The sequence below is a fragment of the Hyla sarda genome, chromosome 7, assembly GCF_029499605.1.
Source record: "Hyla sarda isolate aHylSar1 chromosome 7, aHylSar1.hap1, whole genome shotgun sequence".
Classification (NCBI taxonomy): domain Eukaryota; kingdom Metazoa; phylum Chordata; class Amphibia; order Anura; family Hylidae; genus Hyla; species Hyla sarda.
Genome location: NC_079195.1, coordinates 108261717 through 108280777, shown reverse-complemented (window position 1 = coordinate 108280777; position 19061 = coordinate 108261717). Strand labels below are relative to the sequence as shown.

The following is a 19061-nucleotide window of genomic DNA, read 5'->3' as shown; positions in this document are numbered from 1 at the left end:
TCAATGAGATTGGGCTGGACATCTTTCTCTTGGGGTTGCAAGATGGTCTGGCGCAGACCCTGTTTCTACTTGGTGGCACTCGGAGCGCCGTGTAGTGGTACACGGGCTCCTCAGTGGCCTGGAGTTGATCTGTCTGGAGGTTAAAGGGGCTGATGGCACAGATGCCCGTCGGGGAGCCAACGGCTGGCATACTGCAGCAGCCTAAAGTAGGTCACTTTATATATTTATACCTGGTAAAATGTTTGGTTAACTGCTATGTAGTTGTTCGGTTGGTTGATATTGTAAAATAATAAAGAGAGCTGTGACCACCACCCGAACCCATTTAAAATGTTAATATGTATTGTGTAATTATTTTAGGATAAGGTGGAGGGACCAGTTAAAAGGGGTGTAAAAGGTTATTTCACTGCAGTCTTCCACCTCCTCAAAGCCACCTTCCTCCTCTGACTCCTCTTCTTCAGACTCCTCTCTCTGCGTTGCCTCTCTCTGCATTATTATAAGGTGTGTTAAGTAGTACTATTCCTATCAGTTTAATCCCTGTTGTATATGGCATCGATTTTAGGAATCGGAAGATGGAAAAAGATGCTTTGTTGGTCCTCCTATTCAAATTCAGATGCCGGACAAGGGGGTGACTTTGTGACATTGTCAAGGACATGTTTGAGCGTAAGAAGCCAGACACCTGACTGTGGGCAGATGAGCAGAAACTGCTCAAGGCGAGAGACAGAGTGGCGGATGGTTGAGAGGGGGCAAGGAGGACAGCAGTGGTTGACATGGCTGAAGATGCTGGACCAGGAAGAGGATGGCGGCTTTGAGTTTGTGTGCTGCTTGTACTCATGTGTTGATCCCATAGACGTTTGTGATATGAGATCATGTGCCTTCGCAAAGCAGTTGTACCTAGGTAGGTGTTGGACTTCCCACGACTCCGTTTCTTTTGGCACAGGTTGCAATGGCATCGCTGTTATCAGAGAAAGACACACAAAAAAATGCCACACTGCTGAGCTCTGCAATGATGGCATTCTGGTGGTGTCAACAGCATGTGTTGATTGGCTTGCTGTCTGGTTGACCCCGGGTGCCGATGCATGCTGTCTGACTGTGCCACTAGCTCCTTGCGATGACCTCCCCCTGCTTCCAACTCGTCTCCTCCTCTCTGTCTCCCCATCTGAACTTTCCCCCTGTTCCTCTTCTCTTCTAGCGGGCACCCACGTGACATCCACGGACGCATCGTCATCATCAACCGCTTCACTTGTATCTGACAACTCAGCAAAGGAATCAGCAGCAGGTACAACTTCATCATCACACCGTACGTCCATGTGTGTAATGCTGCCTGACTGGGACATATCCCTGTTATCTACATCCTCTGGCAATAATGGTTGCGCATCACTCATTTCTTCCAACTGATGTGTAAATAATTCCTCTGACAGATAAAGTGAAGCGGCTGTGGTGCTATTGTTGATGGTGGCGGAAGCTGTAGAAGATTGGGTGTCCTGTGTTAGCCAGTCAACTATGTCCTCAGAACTTTTCGAGTTCAGGGTACGTGGCCTCTGTACACTGGGCATTACTCTAGGGCCAAAGGGAATCACAGCACCACGACGGCCCCTGCGGGGTGGCCTGCCTCTGCCTGTCATTTTTTTTAATTATTATTACTGGTACTATGCGTGCAAGCTACTGTGACAACAGATATGAGTGGCACTGTGCACTGGCAGAAGTTGGCAGAGTAGATGCTGTAGGCCTAACACACATGCTTTCAGACAACTAACTGCAATTCAATCTATTACAGTCAAAATTGTATATATTTTTTTTTTTTTATGTACACTACTGTTACACCAGATATGAGTTGCACTGGTGTGACACTGTGCCCTGGTAGGCCCTGAAACGCACACGTGTGAATGAAACCGACTGCTATTATATTATATAATATTTTTTTTTTTTAAATGCAAGTTATTGTGACACCAGATATGGGTGATGACACTGAGCAAGTGGGCACAGTATAGGTTGTGAGCCTGACACACACCTGGCAGGCAGGCAACTGCAATTACCGTATTTATCGGTGTATAACACGCACTTTTAAAACTTAAATTTAAGGCAAAAAGTCTGCCTGCGTGTTATACGCCGATAAGTCTTCTGGTCACTGATTTAAAGCGGCCGCAGCAGTGTCTGCTTGTTAAGTATAAGCACGGCTGCGGCCACTTTGAATCAGTGACCAGTGGCGTCTCCTCCCCGAACTGTCACTTGTTTTCTCCCGCACTATCCACAGGAACTGGTGGATAGTGCGGGAGACGCTGATTAAAATGAGCCCTACCGTGTCCGGATTTGCGCTGCCTTTTAATCAGCGTCTCCCGCACTATCCACCAGTTCCTGTGGATAGTGCAGGAGAAAACAAGTGAGTTTTACTTTTCATTTTCCCTTCTCCCCCCCCTCCCTCATCATTCCCCCTTTCCCTGCTTTTTTATAGTTTTGTTTATTTTCCTTACCTGGCTGCACTTCGTCTTGCGGGGTCAGTGAAGCAGATGAGTTACGTGCTTTTCTGTGCGGCATCACTTCATTTCCTGTAGTCGCCGCTGAAAAGTGACATTCGTGATGCCGTGCAGAGGAGCCGGGAGAGGACGTAACTCATCTGCTTCACTGACCCCGCAAGACAGCTGAAGCGCAGATAAGTAAGGAAAGGGGAAGAGTGGTCTTCAACCTGCAGACCTCCAGATGTTGCAAAATTACAACTCCCAGCATGCCCGGACAGCAGTTGGCTGTCCGGGCATGCTGGGAGTTGTAGTTTTGCAACATCTGGAGGTCCGCAAATTGAAGACCACTGGATACCATAGGAGGAACATGATGGGGGGGGGGGATGTGATGAGACGGGGAAATGATGAGGGGGAGGGGGGAATGATGGGGGGATGATGAGACAGGGAAATGATGAGGGGGGAATGATGGGGGATGAGACAGGGGGAAATGATGATGGGGATGAGGGGGGATGAGAGGGGGAATGATGATGGGGGGGATGATGGGGGGATGAGACGGGGAAATGATGAGGGGGGGATGATGGGGGGATGAGACAGGGGGAAATGATGAGGGGGGCTGATGATGAGGGACATGATGAGACAGGGTGGGGGGATTATGAGGGGGAGTGATGGGGGACATGATGAGACAGGGTGGGGGGATGATGGGGGACATGAGACAGGGTGGGGGGATGATGGGGGACATGAGACAGGGTGGGGGGATGATGGGGGACATGAGACAGGGTGGGGGGATGATGGGGGACATGAGACAGGGTGGGGGGATGATGGGGGACATGAGACAGGGTGGGGGGGGGTGATGAGGGGGAATGATGGGGGACATGATGAGACAGGGTGGGGGGATGATGAGGGGGGAATGATGAGACATGGGGAGATGATGAGACATGGGGGGGGGCAGAGATCAGATGAGTCCTTCAGGACATTAGTGGACACTGAATACTGTAGTTGATTGAAAGAATAAAAGTTTTCCACCGGAGTACCCCTTTTAACCAGTGGTTCCCAACCAAGGGGCCTCCAGCTGTTGCAAAACACACGTGTGAAGGAAACTGACTGATATTATATTACAGTCCCAAAAAAATATTTTTTTTAAATGAAAGCTATTGTGACACCAGATATGAGTGGTGGCACTGGGAAAGTGGGCACAGGGGGGGGGGGGGGGAAATGCAGACTGATGTTCTAGCCCTAAAAAGGGCTTTTTGGGGTGCTGTCCTTACAGCAGAGATCAGATAAGTCCTTCAGGACTGAAGTGGACACTGAATACACTAACCTAACTATCGATTTCCCTATTAAATCAGCAGCAGCTACACTGTCCTTCCTCTCACTAAGAATGCAGCTTCAGAATGAAGCTAAAATGGAGTCTGGGAGGGAGGGTCTGCTGCTGAATGGCTGGAATGTGTCTGCTGACTGTGAGGTACAGGGTCAAAGTTTACTCAATGATGACGAATAGGGGGCGGATCGAACATAGCATATGTTCACCCGCCGCGGCGAACAAACTATGTTCGCCGGGAACTATTCGGGACATCTCTAGATAAGAGTAAGATGGTTTCGTTTCCCTTACAAACTTTTATTATAAATATTATTTAAACAATTCTTACCTGATAAGATTTGCAAGTAGTATTCTGGAAAGTAAATATTGGAAGATAAAGTTAGTTATCTGGTATAATAGTATATGTTATTTAGTCATTTAGTATAAAAATCTTATGTATCGAGGTCTTCTACCATACAACAAAGTTTTCGCGTAGAAGAGGCATTCATAGCCCAAAAGAGCAACAGATGTATTAAATATTGATGCACTGAAAAGTGAGGGTGAATAACACATGAGCTTTGAGGTTATATAGTAGGATGGACATCTTTAACCCGTTCAGGACACAGGGCGTCCTGGGACTTAAGGACCCAGGGCGTACCTGTACGTCCGTGGGAATTCCGGTCCCGCCGCTTGCGTCCTTTACGGCACCTGCTCCGCCCCTATTCCAGAGGGCGAGAGCGAGTGCCGGGAGTACGTACCTTGATTGGGGGCCCCCGATCCCCGGCGCCCCAGGAGCAGAGTCAGCGGCGGCAGGCAGCAGGAGGTAAGGCTGGCCTCCTGCTGTTGCTTAGCAACAACTCCCAACATGCACAAAAGGGCATGCTGGGAGCTGTTGCTATGCAACAGCAGAAGGCACAACTACAACGCCCAGCATGCCCTTTGGTAGTTTGTGCATGCTGGGGGTTGTAGTTATGCAACAGCTGGAGGCACATTTTTTCTATGAAAAAGTGTGTCTCCACTGCTGTTGCATAACTACAACCCCCAGCATGCACAGACAGCCAAAGGGCACGATGGAAGTTGCAGTAGTGTGCCTCCAGCCATAGGCGTGCGCAGCCTATTGCATTAGGGTGTGCACCCTAAAGCACAAATTCACGCAGCGCACGTGTGTGTGTGATATATATATACACACACACACACTCTTGCTTGCATGCACACATACATAAACATACCTACACAAATAAATATCAATACAAACAAAATTAAAAACTTTATTAAAACTTTTTTGGGGATTGGAGGCTCCATTATACATACACTGTACAGCAATCATACCTCCATTATACATACACTGTACAGCAATCATACCTCCATTATACATACACTGTACAGCAAGCATACCGCCATTATACATACACCGTGACTGTACAGCAATCATACATCCAATCCATTAATAATGGATTGGATGTATGATTGCTGTACAGTCACAGACAGTGTATGTATAATGGTGGTATGCTTGCTGTACAGTGTATGTATAATGGCGGTATGCTTGCTGTACAGTGTATGTATAATGGATGTATGATTGCTGTACAGTGTATGCATAATGGATGTATGATTGCTGTACAGTGTATGTATAATGGCGGTATGATTGCTGTACAGTGTATGTATAATGGCGGTATGATTGCTGTACAGTGTATGTATAATGGATGTATGATTGCTGTACAGTGTATGTATAATGGAGGTATGATTGCTGTACAGTGTATGTATAATGGATGTATGATTGCTGTACAGTGGATGTATAATGGATGTATGATTGCTGTACAGTGTATGTATAATGGATGTATGATTGCTGTACAGTGTATGTATAATGGTGGTATGCTTGCTGTACAGTGTATGTATAATGGAGGTATGATTGCTGTACAGTGTATGTATAATGGTGGTATGATTGCTGTACAGTATATGTATAATGGATGTATGATTGCTGTACAGTGTATGTATAATGGATGTATGATTGCTGTACAGTGTATGTATAATGGTGGTATGATTGCTGTACAGTGTATGTATAATGGATGTATGATTGCTGTACAGTGTATGTATAATGGTGGTATGATTGCTGTACAGTGTATGTATAATGGATGTATGATTGCTGTACAGTGTATGTATAATGGATGTATGATTGCTGTACAGTGTATGTATAATGGATGTATGATTGCTGTACAGTGTATGTATAATGGATGTATGATTGCTGTACAGTGTATGTATAATGGATGTATGATTGCTGTACAGTGTATGTATAATGGATGTATGATTGCTGTACAGTGGATGTATAATGGATGTATGATTGCTGTACAGTGGATGTATAATGGATGTATGATTGCTGTACAGTGTATGTATAATGGAGGTATGATTGCTGTACAGTGTATGTATAATGGATGTATGATTGCTGTACAGTGTATGTATAATGGATGTATGATTGCTGTACAGTGTATGTATAATGGATGTATGATTGCTGTACAGTGTATGTATAATGGATGTATGATTGCTGTACAGTGGATGTATAATGGATGTATGATTGCTGTACAGTGGATGTATAATGGATGTATGATTGCTGTACAGTGGATGTATAATGGATGTATGATTGCTGTACAGTGGATGTATAATGGATGTATGATTGCTGTACAGTGTATGTATAATGGAGGTATGATTGCTGTACAGTGTATGTATAATGAATGTATGATTGCTGTACAGTGTATGTATAATGGAGGTATGATTGCTGTACAGTGTATGTATAATGGAGGTATGATTGCTGTACAGTGTATGTATAATGGATGTATGATTGCTGTACAGTGTATGTATAATGGATGTATGATTGCTGTACAGTGTATGTATAATGGACAGGGCCGTCTTTAATTTTGATTGGACCCTGGGCAAGCTATTTTTTTTGGTCCCCCCGGTCCCCCACCCCCATCCCACACACACTCGGGATCAGTACAGTATCAGTAATGTAATGTATGTACACAGTGACCTCACCAGCAGAATAGTGAGTACAGCTCTGGAGTATAATACAGGATATAACTCAGGATCAGTACAGGATAAGTAATGTATGTACACAGTGACCTCACCAGCAGAATAGTGAGTACAGCTCTGGAGTAGAATACAGGATATAACTCAGGATCAGTACAGGATAAGTAATGTAATGTATGTACACAGTGACCTCACCAGCAGAATAGTGAGTGCAGCTCTGGAGTATAATACAGGATATATCTCAGGATCACTACAGGATAAGTAATGTAATGTATGTACACAGTGACCTCACCAGCAGAATAGTGAGTACAGCTCTTTAGAATAATACAGGATATAACTCAGGATCAGTACAGGATAAGTAATGTAATATATGTACACAGTGACCTCACCAGCAGAATAGTGAGTACAGCTCTGGAGTATAATACAGGATATAACTCAGGATCAGTACAGGATACGTACGGGGGATGGGATTATCAGATTATGCAAGTGAGGGGTGGATAATAATAATGATTATAATCCTCCCCTCACATATATGTAACATCTCCCCCTCACATGTATAATCTGATAATCCCCTCCTCACATTGATAATCCCCTCACATATAATCTGATTGTGATATTATATATGTGAGGGGATAATCAGTGTGAGGAGGGGATTATCAGCTTATACATGTGAGGGGGAGATGTTACATATATGTGAGGGGAGGATTATAATAAGCAATATCCTCCCCTCACATGTATAATCTGATAATCCCCTCCTCACACTGATTATCCCCTCACATATATAATATCACAATCAGATTATATGTGAGGGGATTATCAATGTGAGGAGGGGATTATCAGATTATACATGTGAGGGGGAGATGTTACATATATGTGAGGGGAGGATTATAATAATCATTATTATCCTCCCCTCACATGCATAATTTCCTCCCTTCTCACATTATATAATAAATCCCCCCACACTATATAATAATTCCCCCCTCACACTATATAATAAATCCCCCCTCACATTATATAATAAATCCCCCCCCACCCCCACACTATATAATAAATCCCCCCTCACATTATATAATAAATCCCCCCCACACTATATAATAAATCCCCCCCACACTATATAATGAATCCCCCCTCACATTATATAATAAATCCCCCCCCCACATTATATAATAAATCCCCACTCACATTATATAATAAATCCCCCCACACTATATAATAAATCCCCCCTCACATTATATAATAAATCCCCCCCCCACACTATATAATAAATCCCCCCCACACTATATAATAAATCCCCCCCACACTATATAATAAATCCCCCCTCACACTATATAATAAATCCCCCCCACACTATATAATAAATCCCCCCTCACATTATATAATAAATCCCCCCTCACATTATATAATAAATCGCCCCCACCCCCCACACTATATAATAAATCCTCCCTCACATTATATAATAAATCCCCCCTCACACTATATAATAAATCCCCCCCACCCCCACACTATATAATAAATCCCCCCCACACTATATAATAAATCCCCCCTCACATTATATAATAAATCCCCCCCACACTAAATAATAAATCCCCCCTCACATTATATAATAAATCCCCCCCCCACACTATATAATAAATCCCCCCCACCCCACACTATATAATAAATCCCCCCTCACATTATATAATAAATCCCCCCCACCCCACACTATATATTAAATCCCCCCTCACATTATATAATAAATCCCCCCCACCCCACACTATATAATAAATCCCCCCTCACATTATATAATAAATCCCCCCTCACATTATATAATAAATCCCCCCTCACATTATATAATAAATCCCCCGCACCCCCACACTATATAATAAATCCCCCCTCACATTATATAATAAATCCCCCCTCACATTATATAATAAATCCCCCGCACCCCCACACTATATAATAAATCCCCCCTCACATTATATAATAAATCCCCCCCCACACTATATAATAAATCCTCCCTCACATTATATAATAAATCCCCCCCACACTATATAATAAATCCCCCCTCACATTATATAATAAATCCCCCCCACCCCCACACTATATAATAAATCCCCCCTCACATTATATAATAAATCCCCCCACACTATATAATAAATCCCCCCTCACATTATATAATAAATCCCCCCCCACACTATATAATAAATTCCCCCCTCACATTATATAATAAATCCCCCCCACACTATATAATAAATCCCCCCTCACATTATATAATAAATTTCCCCCCACCCCACACTATATAATAAATCCCCCCTCACATTATATAATAAATCCCCCCAACCCCCACACTATATAATAAATCCCCCCTCACATTATATAATAAATCCCCCCCACCCCACACTATATAATAAATCCCCCCTCACATTATATAATAAATCCCCCCCCCCACACTATATATTAAATCCCCCCTCACATTATATATTAAATCCCCCCCTCACATTATATAATAAATCCCCCCCCACACTATATATTAAATCCCCCCTCACATTATATAATAAATCCCCCCTCACATTATATAATAAATCCCCACCCCACACTATATAATAAATCCCCCCTCACATTATATAATAAATCCCCCCCCACCCCACACTATATAATAAATCCCCCCCACATTATATAATAAATCCCCCCCACCCCCACACTATATAATAAATCCCCCCTCACATTATATAATAAATCCCCCCCACCCCACATTATATATTAAATCCCCCCTCACATTATATAATAAATCCCCCCTCACATTATATAATAAATCCCCTCCACCCCACACTATATAATAAATCCCCCCTCACATTATATAATAAATCCCCCCCACACTATATATTAAATCCCCCCTCACATTATATAATAAATCCCCCCACCCCACATTATATAATAAATCCCCCCTCACATTATATAATAAACCCCCCCACACTATATATTAAATCCCCCCTCACATTATATAATAAATCTCCCCACCCCACACTATATAATAAATCCCCCCTCACATTATATAATAAATCCCCCCCACACTATATATTAAATCCCCCCTCACATTATATAATAAATCTCCCCACCCCACACTATATAATAAATCCCCCCTCACATTATATAATAAATCCCCCCCACACCACACTATATAATAAATCCCCCCTCACATTATATAATAAATCCCCCCCACACTATATATTAAATCCCCCCTCACATTATATAATAAATCCCCCCCCCACCCCACACTATATAATAAATCCCCCCCCACACTATATATTAAATCCCCCCCACACTATATAATGAATCCCCCCTCACATTATATAATAAATCCCCCCCACCCCACACTATATAATAAATCCCTCCTCACATTATATAATGAATCCCCCCTCACATTATATAATAAATCCCACCACCCCACATTATATATTAAATCCCCCCTCAAATTATATAATAAATCCCCCCCACACTATATATTAAATCCCCCTCACATTATATAATAAATCCCCCCACCCACACACTATATAATAAATCCCCCCTCACATTATATAATAAATCCCCCCCACCCCACATTATATATTAAATCCCCCCTCACATTATATAATAAATCCCCCCACACTATATATTAAATCCCCCCTCACATTATATAATAAATCCCCTCCACCCCACACTATATAATAAATCCCCCCTCACATTATATAATAAATCCCCCCCCACACTATATATTAAATCCCCCCACACTATATATTAAATCCCCCCTCACATTATATAATAAATCCCCCCCACCCCACACTATATAATAAATCCCCCCCACACTATATATTAAATCCCCCCCACACTATATAATGAATCCCCCCTCACATTATATAATAAATCCCCCCCACCCCACACTATATAATAAATCCCTCCTCACATTATATAATGAATCCCCCCTCACATTATATAATAAATCCCACCACCCCACATTATATATTAAATCCCCCCTCAAAATATATAATAAATCCCCCCCCCACACTATATATTAAATCCCCCTCACATTATATAATAAATCCCCCTCACCCCACACTATATAATAAATCCCCCCTCACATTATATAATAAATCCCCCCTCACATTATATAATAAATCCCCCCCACCCCACATTATATAATAAATCCCCCCTCACATTATATAATAAATCCCCCCTCACATTATATAATAAATCCCTCCTCACATTATATAATGAATCCCCCCCACACTATATAATAAATCCCCCCCCCACATTATATAATAAATCCCCCCACCCCCACACTATATAATAAATCCCCCCTCACATTATATAATAAATCCCCCCCACCCCACATTATATATTAAATCCCCCCTCACATTATATAATAAATCCCCCCACACTATATATTAAATCCCCCCTCACATTATATAATAAATCCCCTCCACCCCACACTATATAATAAATCCCCCCTCACATTATATAATAAATCCCCCCCCACACTATATATTAAATCCCCCCACACTATATATTAAATCCCCCCCACCCCACACTATATAATGAATCCCCCCTCACATTATATAATAAATCCCCCCCACCCCACACTATATAATAAATCCCTCCTCACATTATATAATGAATCCCCCCTCACATTATATAATAAATCCCACCACCCCACATTATATATTAAATCCCCCCTCAAATTATATAATAAATCCCCCCCCACACTATATATTAAATCCCCCTCACATTATATAATAAATCCCCCCCACCCCACACTATATAATAAATCCCTCCTCACATTATATAATGAATCCCCCCTCACATTATATAATAAATCCCACCACCCCACACTATATATTAAATCCCCCCTCACATTATATAATAAATCCCCCCCACCCCACACTATATAATAAATCCCCCCTCACATTATATAATAAATCCCCCCTCACATTATATAATAAATCCCCCCTCACATTATATAATAAATCCCCCGCACCCCCACACTATATAATAAATCCCCCCTCACATTATATAATAAATCCCCCCCACACTATATAATAAATCCCCCCTCACATTATATAATAAATCCCCCCCCCACACTATATAATAAATCCTCCCTCACATTATATAATAAATCCCCCCCACACTATATAATAAATCCCCCCTCACATTATATAATAAATCCCCCCCACCCCCACACTATATAATAAATCCCCCCTCACATTATATAATAAATCCCCCCACACTATATAATAAATCCCCCCTCACATTATATAATAAATCCCCCCCCACACTATATAATAAATTCCCCCTCACATTATATAATAAATCCCCCCCACACTATATAATAAATCCCCCCTCACATTATATAATAAATTTCCCCCCACCCCACACTATATAATAAATCCCCCCTCACATTATATAATAAATCCCCCCAACCCCCACACTATATAATAAATCCCCCCTCACATTATATAATAAATCCCCCCCACCCCACACTATATAATAAATCCCCCCTCACATTATATAATAAATCCCCCCCCCACACTATATATTAAATCCCCCCTCACATTATATATTAAATCCCCCCCTCACATTATATAATAAATCCCCCCCCACACTATATATTAAATCCCCCCTCACATTATATAATAAATCCCCCCTCACATTATATAATAAATCCCCACCCCACACTATATAATAAATCCCCCCTCACATTATATAATAAATCCCCCCCCACCCCACACTATATAATAAATCCCCCCCACATTATATAATAAATCCCCCCCACCCCCACACTATATAATAAATCCCCCCTCACATTATATAATAAATCCCCCCCACCCCACATTATATATTAAATCCCCCCTCACATTATATAATAAATCCCCCCTCACATTATATAATAAATCCCCTCCACCCCACACTATATAATAAATCCCCCCTCACATTATATAATAAATCCCCCCCACACTATATATTAAATCCCCCCTCACATTATATAATAAATCCCCCCACCCCACATTATATAATAAATCCCCCCTCACATTATATAATAAACCCCCCCACACTATATATTAAATCCCCCCTCACATTATATAATAAATCTCCCCACCCCACACTATATAATAAATCCCCCCTCACATTATATAATAAATCCCCCCCACACTATATATTAAATCCCCCCTCACATTATATAATAAATCTCCCCACCCCACACTATATAATAAATCCCCCCTCACATTATATAATAAATCCCCCCCACACCACACTATATAATAAATCCCCCCTCACATTATATAATAAATCCCCCCCACACTATATATTAAATCCCCCCTCACATTATATAATAAATCCCCCCCCCACCCCACACTATATAATAAATCCCCCCCCACACTATATATTAAATCCCCCCCACACTATATAATGAATCCCCCCTCACATTATATAATAAATCCCCCCCACCCCACACTATATAATAAATCCCTCCTCACATTATATAATGAATCCCCCCTCACATTATATAATAAATCCCACCACCCCACATTATATATTAAATCCCCCCTCAAATTATATAATAAATCCCCCCCACACTATATATTAAATCCCCCTCACATTATATAATAAATCCCCCCACCCACACACTATATAATAAATCCCCCCTCACATTATATAATAAATCCCCCCCACCCCACATTATATATTAAATCCCCCCTCACATTATATAATAAATCCCCCCACACTATATATTAAATCCCCCCTCACATTATATAATAAATCCCCTCCACCCCACACTATATAATAAATCCCCCCTCACATTATATAATAAATCCCCCCCCACACTATATATTAAATCCCCCCACACTATATATTAAATCCCCCCTCACATTATATAATAAATCCCCCCCACCCCACACTATATAATAAATCCCCCCCACACTATATATTAAATCCCCCCCACACTATATAATGAATCCCCCCTCACATTATATAATAAATCCCCCCCACCCCACACTATATAATAAATCCCTCCTCACATTATATAATGAATCCCCCCTCACATTATATAATAAATCCCACCACCCCACATTATATATTAAATCCCCCCTCAAAATATATAATAAATCCCCCCCCATACTATATATTAAATCCCCCTCACATTATATAATAAATCCCCCTCACCCCACACTATATAATAAATCCCCCCTCACATTATATAATAAATCCCCCCTCACATTATATAATAAATCCCCCCCACCCCACATTATATAATAAATCCCCCCTCACATTATATAATAAATCCCCCCTCACATTATATAATAAATCCCTCCTCACATTATATAATGAATCCCCCCCACACTATATAATAAATCCCCCCCCCACATTATATAATAAATCCCCCCACCCCCACACTATATAATAAATCCCCCCTCACATTATATAATAAATCCCCCCCACCCCACATTATATATTAAATCCCCCCTCACATTATATAATAAATCCCCCCACACTATATATTAAATCCCCCCTCACATTATATAATAAATCCCCTCCACCCCACACTATATAATAAATCCCCCCTCACATTATATAATAAATCCCCCCCCACACTATATATTAAATCCCCCCACACTATATATTAAATCCCCCCCACCCCACACTATATAATGAATCCCCCCTCACATTATATAATAAATCCCCCCCACCCCACACTATATAATAAATCCCTCCTCACATTATATAATGAATCCCCCCTCACATTATATAATAAATCCCACCACCCCACATTATATATTAAATCCCCCCTCAAATTATATAATAAATCCCCCCCCACACTATATATTAAATCCCCCTCACATTATATAATAAATCCCCCCCACCCCACACTATATAATAAATCCCCCCTCACATTATATAATAAATCCCCCCTCACATTATATAATAAATCCCCCCCACCCCACACTATATAATAAATCCCCCCTCACATTATATAATAAATCCCCCCTCACATTATATAATAAATCCCTCCTCACATTATATAATGAATCCCCCCTCACATTATATAATAAATCCCCCCACCCCACATTATATATTAAATCCCCCCTCAAATTATATAATAAATCCCCCCCACACTATATATTAAATCCCCCCTCACATTATATAATAAATCCCCCCCACCCCACACTATATAATAAATCCCCCCTCACATTATATAATAAATCCCCCCCACCCCACACTATATAATAAATCCCCCCCTCACATTATATAATAAATCCCCCCCACCCACACACACTATATAATAAATACCCCCCACACACACATATTATACCTACTCACATATCCGGCGGTGGGTCCCCAAATGCGGCCTGGATCCTGGAAGCAGCCGTGTGGGGACTGAGAGGAGCGGGAGACTCTCTCTGCTCCGCTCCTCTCTATGATGCCGCCCGTGACGTCGTACGTCACGTCACGTGACCATCTCCCAGACAGCCATTGCGGTACTGGCTGCCTGGGGATGAGTGACGACGACGGCGGCGGCGAACATAAAAAGGTAGCGTGCGGCGCAATACGGGCCCATGGGGCAAAAGGGGCGAGCTGCTTTTGGGCCCCCAGGAATTACAGGGCCGGGGCAGCTGCCCCTTTTGCTCCACGGCCGCGGTGATTAGGGTGTGCCTGGGCACACCCGGCACACCCTGTGCGCACGCCTATGCCTCCAGCTGTTGCATAACTACAAGTATCAGCATGCCCTTCGGCTGTAAGTGCATGCTGAGAGTTGTAGTTGTAGTTGCGAAACACAGCGTTGGTTACCTAGCTCAGTGTTTCACAACCAGTGTGCCTCCAGCTGTTGAAAACTACAACTCCCTGCTTACACTGATAGACCGTACATTCTGGGAGTTGTAGTTTTGCAACAGCTGGAGGCACACTGGTTGCGAAATACTGAGTTAAAGGACAAGTCTCACAGTAAATAATTGTTCAGCTTTTAGTGCAGAAGGTAAAGTTATATAGGTTTGTAAATCACTTCCATTACCAATGCTGCTTAGAAACCAGCTTTATCTGCATTCTTCTGTCTGACAGGAAATTCAGCTGTTCCAGGTTTTCATGACTTTCGACCCCCTATTCAGGCTGTTATCAGCAGCATCCAGGGGCCGTGACGTGACAATTACCCAGAAAACCCCTGTGCTGCAGAGAGCTCCCTGAGCTCAGCCTTAGCCCCTCCCATCTGATGAATATTCACACTGTCCTCCCTCTGTTCTGCAGTGATTGGCTGAGCAGCACTGCCTATATGCCGGCTGATTCAGATCATAGCAGAGTCAGCAAACAGGCTGATTCTCTCCCCTCTCCTTGCTAATGTTTATACACTGAGAACGGAGGAGAGGGGGGAGGGGAGGGAGCTGTCACACAGAGCACTGGGGAGAGAGGAGTGCAGGGCAGAGGAGGGGGGAGGTGATTGTGCCAGTGTAAAGCTATTTCACTGAGAGGAGGAGGGGGAGGGAGTGATTTTACAGTGTAAAACTGCAGCTTCAACTCCAGGGTCCCTCTCTCTGAGCACTGAGATAACATTTTGTTTCCTCGTGGCCACCCTGCTGTATAGGGCTATGATTGGAGCTCAGTGTTATGTGGGAGTGGCTAACATAAGTTAGGGGAGGTAACAAGTTCTCTGCTCAGGCAGCTGAGAGCAGGAAATGTGAGCAGTGCATGCAGGGAAATGTAGTCTTTGAGATCACAGGGATAGCCACCATAACCAGGAAGTAACTGCAATTTATGAGCTGAATAGCCAGTGAATGGGGGCCGGGAAAAAAATCACAAACATGTCAGAGAGGTGATAGGTGAATATACTATGGAATGGCTAGGTATTTTTTTTTTCTTTGCTGCATGGGATATCTTCTTTAAGAAACAAACTTTCAGAATGAACAAAGTTCTATGGTGCTGCAATAAATCACCAGTTGAGGAGCTCCACTACTAGCTCCCAAACATGCAATATACAAAAAGTTCCTGGGCTTTCAACGCAAAGGCAGTGCTAGCATACACATGAAAGGATTAACCCCTTAAGGACGCAGGACGTAAATGTACGTCCTGGTGAGGTGGTACTTAACGCACCAGGACGTACATTTACGTCCTAAGCATAACCGCGGGCATCGGAGCGATGCCTGTGTCATGCGCGGCTGATCCCGGCTGCTGATCGCATCCAGGGACCCGCCGGCAATGGCCGACGCCCGCGATCTCGCGGGCGTCCGCCTTTAACCCCTCAGGTGCCGGGATCAATACAGATCCCGGCATCAGCGGCAGTTCGCGATTTAAATGAACGATCGGATCGCCCGCAGCGCTGCTGCGGGGATCCGATCATTCAGAACGCCGGACGGAGGTCCCCTCTCCTTCCTCCGTTCGGCTCCCGGCGTCTCCTGCTCTGGTCTGTGATCGAGCAGACCAGAGCAGGAGATGACCGATAATACTGATCTGTTCTATGTCCTATACATAGAACAGATCAGTATTAGCAATCATGGTATTGCTATGAATAGTCCCCTATGGGGACTATTCAAGTGTAAAAAAAAATGTAAAAGTAAAAGTAAAAAAAAAGTGAAAAATCCCCTCCCCCAATAAAAAAGTAAAACGTCCGTTTTTTCCTATTTTACCCCCAAAAAGCGTAAAAAACTTTTTTTATAGACATATTTGGTATCGCCGCGTGCGTAAATGTCCAAACTATTAAAATAAAATGTTAATGAACGGCGTGAACGAAAAAAAAAGTCCCAAATTCCTACTTTTTTTATACATTTTATTAAAAAAAAATGATAAAAAATTTATTAAACGTTTTTTATATGCAAATGTGGTATAAAAAAAAAGTACAGATCATGGCGCAAAAAATTAGCCCCCATACCGCCACTTATACGGAAAAATAAAAAAGTTAGAGGTCATCAAAATAAAGGGATTATAAATGTACTAATTTGGTTAAAAAGTTTGTGATTTTTTTTTAAGCGCAACAATAATATAAAAGTATATAATAATGGGTATCATTTTAATCGTATTGACCCTCAGAATAAAGAACACATGTCATTTTTACCATAAATTGTACGGCGTGAAAACAAAACCTTCCAAAATTAGCAAAATTGCGTTTTTCGTTTTCATTTCCCCACAAAAATAGTGTTTTTTGGTTGCGCCATACATTTTATGATATAATGAGTGATGTCATTACAAAGGACAACTGGTCGCGCAAAAAACAAGCCCTCATACTAGTCTGTGGATGAAAATATAAAAGAGTTATAATTTTTAGAAGGCGAGGAGGAAAAAATGAAAACGTAAAAATTAAATTGTCTGAGTCCTTAAGGCCAAAATGGGCTGAGTCCTTAAGGGGTTAAAGGGGTTCTCCGGTGCTTACACATCTTATCCCCTATCCAAAGGATAGGGGATAAGATGCCTGATCACGGGAGTCCCGCAGCTGGGGACGCCTGCGATCATGCACGCGGCACCCCGTTTGTAATCAGTCCCCGGAGCGTGTTCACTCCGGGTCTGATTACGGGCGACTACAGGGCCGACGGCGTGTGACGTCAAGCCTCCGCCCCCCGTGTGACGTCACGCTCCACCCCTCAATGCAAGCCTACGGAAGCCCCTCCTGTCGGCTTGCATTGAGGGGCGGAGCGTGATGTCACACGGGGCGGAGGCGTGACGTCACACGCCGCCGGCCCTGTAGTCGCCCGTAATCAGAGCCGGAGCGAACACGCTCCGGGGACTGATTACAAACGGGCTGCCGCGTGCATGATGGCTGGCGTCCCCAGCTGCGGGACTCCCGCGATCAGTCATCTTATCCCCTATCCTTTGGATAGGGGATAAGATGTGTAAGCACCGGAGAACCCCTTTAACTCACTATTCCAGTAGAGCATAAACGACCAGCCGGTCTTCTTTATTTTCCTCTTTTTTTCAATAAAGTGCAGTATGCAACATGAGTAAGGGGGCGTGCCCCTCGAAACATCACGTCATATCCTGTTGCCCTGAGCTGAGAATACCTGGCTGGAATGTAAATGTTGCATACTGCACTTTATTGAAAAAAAGAGGAAAATAAAGAAGACTGGATGGTCGGTTATACTCTACTGGAATAGTGAGTTAATCCTTTCATGTGTATGCTAGCACTGCCTTTGCGTTGAAAGCCCAGGAACTTTTTGTATATAACAAACTTTCAGTGTTTTGCAACCAGTGTGCCTCCAGCTGTTGCATAACTACAACCCCCAACACGCAAATTCCTAATTTAGGCCTCAACTGTGCATGGCGCTCTCTCACTTCGGAGCCATGTCATATTTCAAGGCAACAGTTTA

At 42.7% G+C, this 19061-nt stretch overlaps 1 long non-coding RNA gene across 1 annotated transcript in view; it reads right to left on the bottom strand.

Moving 5' to 3' along the window:
* The window catches only part of LOC130281892 (uncharacterized), a 62819-nt gene extending 46611 nt beyond the window's left edge, over window positions 1-16208 (bottom strand). The window contains exons 1-2 of the long non-coding RNA XR_008846155.1: window positions 15788-16208; window positions 4100-4123 (exon numbers count right to left, since the gene is read on the bottom strand). This is a non-coding gene — a long non-coding RNA (uncharacterized LOC130281892). The remainder of the gene's footprint in view (window positions 1-4099; window positions 4124-15787) is intronic.
* Window positions 16209-19061: the final 2853 nt, after the last annotated feature.